Source organism: Vombatus ursinus, unplaced genomic scaffold (genome assembly GCF_900497805.2).
Source record: "Vombatus ursinus unplaced genomic scaffold, bare-nosed wombat genome assembly UNPS02012179.1, whole genome shotgun sequence".
Classification (NCBI taxonomy): domain Eukaryota; kingdom Metazoa; phylum Chordata; class Mammalia; order Diprotodontia; family Vombatidae; genus Vombatus; species Vombatus ursinus.
Genome location: NW_020951957.1, coordinates 55500 through 61320, shown reverse-complemented (window position 1 = coordinate 61320; position 5821 = coordinate 55500). Strand labels below are relative to the sequence as shown.

At 42.0% G+C, this 5821-nt stretch overlaps 1 pseudogene; it reads right to left on the bottom strand.

Annotated features, from left to right (window-relative positions):
- Positions 1-5109: 5109 nt before the first annotated feature.
- LOC114039684 lies at positions 5110-5550 on the bottom strand (annotated as a pseudogene).
- Between the last annotated feature and the right edge of the window lie 271 nt (positions 5551-5821).

The following is a 5821-nucleotide window of genomic DNA, read 5'->3' as shown; positions in this document are numbered from 1 at the left end:
TAAATGAGAGAAGCCATTGTGTGACATCTTCCACTGTAAGCTCCTTGAGGGCAGGGGCCATCTTTTCTGCTTCTCTACAATTCCCCTGTTACATAGTGGATGTTCAGTATATAATTGATGATAATTATGAAGAGGATGATAACGAAGAGGAGGAGGATTCCGATGGTAAACTGTAGCCAACTCCATGAGGATTTCTCTGTGACATCTGAAACTCAACACATCCAAAATGGCACTCATTATATTTCCCCTCACACCTAGCCCTCCTCAAAGCTTCCTTATTTCTGCTAAGGGCACCCCACCACCTCCAGATACCAAGTTTGCAACCTCCTCTTCATCCTTGACTCTTCCTCCTCCCTCCCAATGCCCATTGAGTTGCCAACTCTTGTCAGTTCTCTCTCCACGGTATCTCTCCCAACCATCCCCTTTCCCCCACTCACACAGTTACTGTTTTAGTCTAGGCCTTTCTTACTCCTGGCCTTAATTATTGCATTAGTTTCCTAATTGATCTGCCTGCTTCCAGTCTATCTTGTTTCCAATCCATCCTCCACGCAGCTCTCCAAATAATATTCCCAAGACACACCTATTCAAAAAATCCCCAGCGACTCCCTGTTGTTTTGCACATAGTGGGTGCTTAACACATGTTGCTGGACTCTTATAGGAAACAATCAAAAGACGACCAAAAAGGAGAATTTGGTATAGCACTATAAAAAAGTTACTTCTTCCAAGGTAAACTGACTCAGTGCTTTTTCATATGGTAGAGAATGAAAAGCACAGAGAAGTTTAATAGTTTGCTCAAGGTCACACAGTACTTAGGAAACAGAGCTTGAGCCTCCTACAATTTCTTGCTGTTATCAGGGCACTGACTGACTAACATGCTTTTTGGCAAAGAAGAAATATGGAATTTAAGTAATTGATTTTGATAAAAGAATAAAGGCCCACCTATATTAATATGTTACACAGTTATCCCCTTGCACATCATGACTTTCCCCATCACGATTTTGATATGTTGCGGGTCGGCATAAGAAATTAAATGGGGACTTTGGGGGGAGTTTTGTGGAAGCCACAAACAACGCACGAAGGCCAGCAGATGACACAGAAAAGGTTTAGAAACTCAGAAATGCATAAAATAAATGTATGATATTATATAGTATCAACATATTTTATCTTTTAATACCATAATAATTCAAACTTCTTCTCTGGTACAAAGGGAAGGCCAAAAAATTTTACACGGATTTTTCAGATCCAGGTACACCGTTCTCCTAACCCCCTTGATGTGGAAGGGATAACTGTATGCTTAACTTTTCCTAAATCATTGGAGTTTGCCATTTAACTATCCCCTCTAACTAAGACACAAGAAGACGGAGGACAGGGGGTCATTTAAAGAGTGGGTGAGCTGGGAAATGTGTGTAGGCACACATTGGTTCCTTAGGCCTTGGAGGGACTTCTGCACAGGACTTTTGTGAAGGCCTTGAGAGAGGAAAGGAGAAGAAGGAGAAGAAGAAGAAGGAGGAGACTGTCTTCTATGGTTTTTCTGTCCTGTGTGACACAGATTGTGAGGATAGTCTCTGCCCCCTTGTATTCATAAGCAGTTGATTGCAAAGTGTAGACTAAAACTGCTCTGTGGAATGTTTATGGAGTCAGAGAAAGGAGGACAGATGCATTGTGGGAGGTCAGAAATAGCCAGCAGAAGCAGAGAATGGACAAACCCAAGAATGCAATTAAGACTAGGTGGGAGGAGAGGTAGAGAAGAAGAGGGGGAAAAAATCAACCCCATTAAAAACCATGTCATTGCTGTCTTTTATGTATTTTTAAAAATTGCCCATTAGTATTTTCTATGCTATCTGTTACTGTTAGTAAATCACAGGGCCATTAATGTCAAGACCTCTGAGTTTGGGGGTTGAGGGAGGAGAGGGAGGGTCAGGAGGGAGGGGTAGAAGGAAGCCAGTCTATGGGATAGAATCTATAGATGCTTGATGAGCTGAAATTGATTTTACATTTTGGTAATTTTTGAGTATATTTCATACCACATCCTTCTTTACTCAATGACCTTGGACTCAGGACAAGTGGGAGAAAGTAGGCTACCACTAGTGGATAGGTGAAGTGCCATCTGGTGGTCAAATGTTATACTATGCCCCCCCCCCCCCATTTCCCAATAGCACCTGCACAGATAGCTACTGTGAACTCCTGGGATAGTACACCTGGCTTAGAAAGGGCAAAGTTGGGAGTTTGAGCCATGAAGTGAAGAGAAGGTGAGGTGGGATGATGGGGGACAAGGGTAGGTGTTGTTGTGCTGGAGACAAACACAAAAATTGGTTATTACAGGGAGATGTGATGTGACCCATCCTCCCACTCTATAGATCATATACAACTCAGGGGCAGCTCCCTTTCAAAGTCTTGCTGCAGAGGCCCTACCTACAGGAGTCCTTTTCTGGTCTCCCCAGTCTGACCTTCCCCCCCACCAATTATTCTGTAAATATATTTTGTATGCTTGTGCATATGTTGTTCTTCCCCAGAAGGATACAAATTCTTTGAGGGCAGAGACTAGTTTATATTTGTCTCAGTACTTAGCACAATGCAAGCACATAGTAGGTACTTATTATTTGTTGAATTGAATTTTCCTGGTGAATGCTCTTGACTAATTTATAGGTTTAAATTCCATTTGTATAAACCATTGTTACTGGGTACAATTATTTGCGTGAGTGCTTGATACCTTGGGAGGGGTGGTGTTGGCACATGAAGAAGGCTGATAGGAAATAAAGGAAAGTCAATATGTTTGCTATTTCAATTAAACTCTCATTGTTTCCATGGATACACAAGACAATCTCGTGCTCAATACAATTAACTTGGACCCCTGAACTTGATGGTTTGGGGGAGCTACACTTATCTATCTACTATCTGTTAACTCTCTTGATAGGTTAGTAGATAATAATTTTGAAGAATAGTTATATTAGTGGGTTAACTCCATTAGCTATCCATTTGATTGTTGAATACTCATGCCTTCAGGTTTTTTTTTTTAAGCTTGTTTTTACCAGCAATTAGCTTCTCCTCTTGGCTTCTGCAACCCCTCCCAGAGAAGTCATGTTGCTCATGTCACAAGACACATTCAGCCTCTTGCCTTATGTTTTGAGATGCCTTGCAGAAGACCATCTCTGGGCATGTCATGAGGACACCTGCCAATATTTTTTCATCCAGTCCTTCTTTGGAATATAAAAATTCTGCTGCAGAGAGCCTTGAGTCACTCAGCACCTGGGGTGTGATACTGCCCATATTCCTGGCTGACTTTAATTGTGGGCTTCACCACATTGCCAGATACTGGGAAATCTGGGGTCTGGGATGACACATGACTGACTGGATTGCTGATTCAGGGTCTTCTCTGACTGCATCTCTTTGCACAAGAAGTTGCTACCTGACACTACCTGTTCCTATATATTCTTCTCAAAAGCCTTGCTTCTTTCCATACAGGCAATACTTCCTTGTGCACTTCTTACTCCAAACCCAAGTGCTGAGTAACTTGTCCATCAAACTAACACAATTATCTTCTGTCATGAAGGCAGTGTGGTATAATGGAAAACCAACCAACCAACCAACCAGCTTACCAAACCAAACCTGGTTCTGGAGTCAGGGGGACCTGAGCTCAAATCCTACCTCTGATGTTTATTATTTGTGTGACTTCTGGCAAGTCACTTCATTTCTTGGATCTCCCTTTCCTTATCTGTAAGAATGAGGGAGTTGTACTAGATGACTTCTGATATCCCCTCTAACTCAATTTCTATGATCTTGTGACCTGTTCTCTATCAGAATTCTACTATTAACCTACAGTTCAAAGGAGTCTATTTTGTAGTCCTATAGTAGGTGCTTAATAAATACTTGTTGATTGGTTGATCACGAATGACTCAGTATTTAATCTGACTTCTGGTAAGCAGATTTCAAATGTCTGGACAACTGAAATGATTAATATATACTTTGGCCTCAATTATCTGGATAAAATAATAAGTGAAACACAGATCTTTTATGATCTGGCTATTAACCTTCATTATTCAAGTTTGTTGAATGCCCTGGGAATGCACAAGGTTTTTTAGAAACCCCAAGTTTCTCCCTGAGACAAAGGCCCATCTTTCATCATTTGTGTTCTTTCAGTGTTTTTGTAGATTGGGAGATACGGAATACTGTAGTCTCCAAAGAAATAATATCAGAGATCATCCAAAGGGCAATGGAGAAGTGCAAGGTGAGTTTGAATAATATTGCAACACATTTCAAATGATGAATTGCGCTAGAGAAGACATGTAAAAGATGTCATCAGAGGTAGGGCAAGAAAAGGTGGGCTGATCAGATAACAAGAGCAAGGGATAATCAATGGAGAGGGCATTTTACTCAATTGGTATCCTGCAAATCAATGGAAAATTTAAAAAAGCCTGCAGCATGTTGGATGTGGATTTATAGGACAGTGTGGAGGAGAGTCAAAGTAGCATAGAATTGAAGAGGATGGATGGGTTGTGACCTGCATTATATGAGCAAGCACTAACTTTGATGAGGATCCTCTGGAGTATTGGGGTACATGTTGTAAAGCCCTCCTAAGAGTCATGAAGAGTGTAGGCTTTTGAAGCTTGATAGAAAAATGATCATTGAATAGGATTGACCTCTAATTTAAGAACTGGTGAAAGTAGTCAAAAATTCCAAGGACCTTGATTCAAATCCTGCCTTGGATACTTACTACCTTTGTTGACCTTGAACAAGTCACTTAATCTCCTAGGGCCTCAGTTTCCTTAGCTGAGAAATGATGGCATTAGACTAAATGATTTCTGAGGTCCCTTCCAACTCTAAATCTATGATTCTATGATTCCCAAGATAGGAAAAATGCATGTTCCTTGTGGGCAGGAACTAGCTTATTTTTGTCCTTGTATTCCCAGAAATTAATGCAGTGCCTGGCACGAAGTGGGTGCTTAATAAATGCTCATTGATGGAGTGATTTTTCTGCCCTTAGTTGTTCAGAAAACTTTGTGAGCATAGCTAGAAGATACAATGGTGATAGTTTATTCTTTTCAGAGGTTTGGTGTCAGGATAAAAATTTACAAACAAGGCAATTTATTAATGAATCTGGTGTGGTTTGTCCTAATGTTTCTTGTTGGCAGCTGCCATCTGTCCAGCAATTCTGTCCAGGTCTCTCTGTCCCTGAGGTGTTGTCAGCTTCCAGCCCCTTCCTTATCATTCTCCACCATCTTGAGGCCTTCCAGGGCTTGCAGGACCCTTTGGGCCATGCTCTTGGAGCCTCTGCTGAAGTGACTGGGCATGACCTCCATTGCGTTGGCCCGCGTCTTAGATCTCAGGCATGGAACCCACACTGGCACCGCCTTGGAGGTACAGGTGATGGTCTGTGCAGGCGGCCCAGGTGTAGACCCAGTTCTCCTTGTAGGGTACCAGCTCCTTATGTTGGCCTGCTTAACTATGTCCATCTATTTAGGGACTTTCAGCTTCCTTAACTTTTTCAGAAAGGCGGCCAGGGCCCCAGACGAACTCCTGCTGGTTCACATCTTTCACCGTGACTCCTGGCATTGTGTGGGCTTTATGCAGCCAGCCAGGGGAAAGAAGGACAGAAAATATTTCTTTTTTTTGGCTTTTTTGGTGAGGCAATCAGGGTTAAGTGACTTGTCCAGGGTCACATAGCTAGTGAGTGTCAAGTGTCTGAGGTCAGATTTGAACTCAGATCCTCCTGACTACAAGACCGGAGCTCTATTCACTGCACCACCTTGCTGCCCCCAGAAAATATTTCTAAGGAATGCTTTTGAGGAAGATTGACCCACTTCCACTGAGAAAACACACAAAC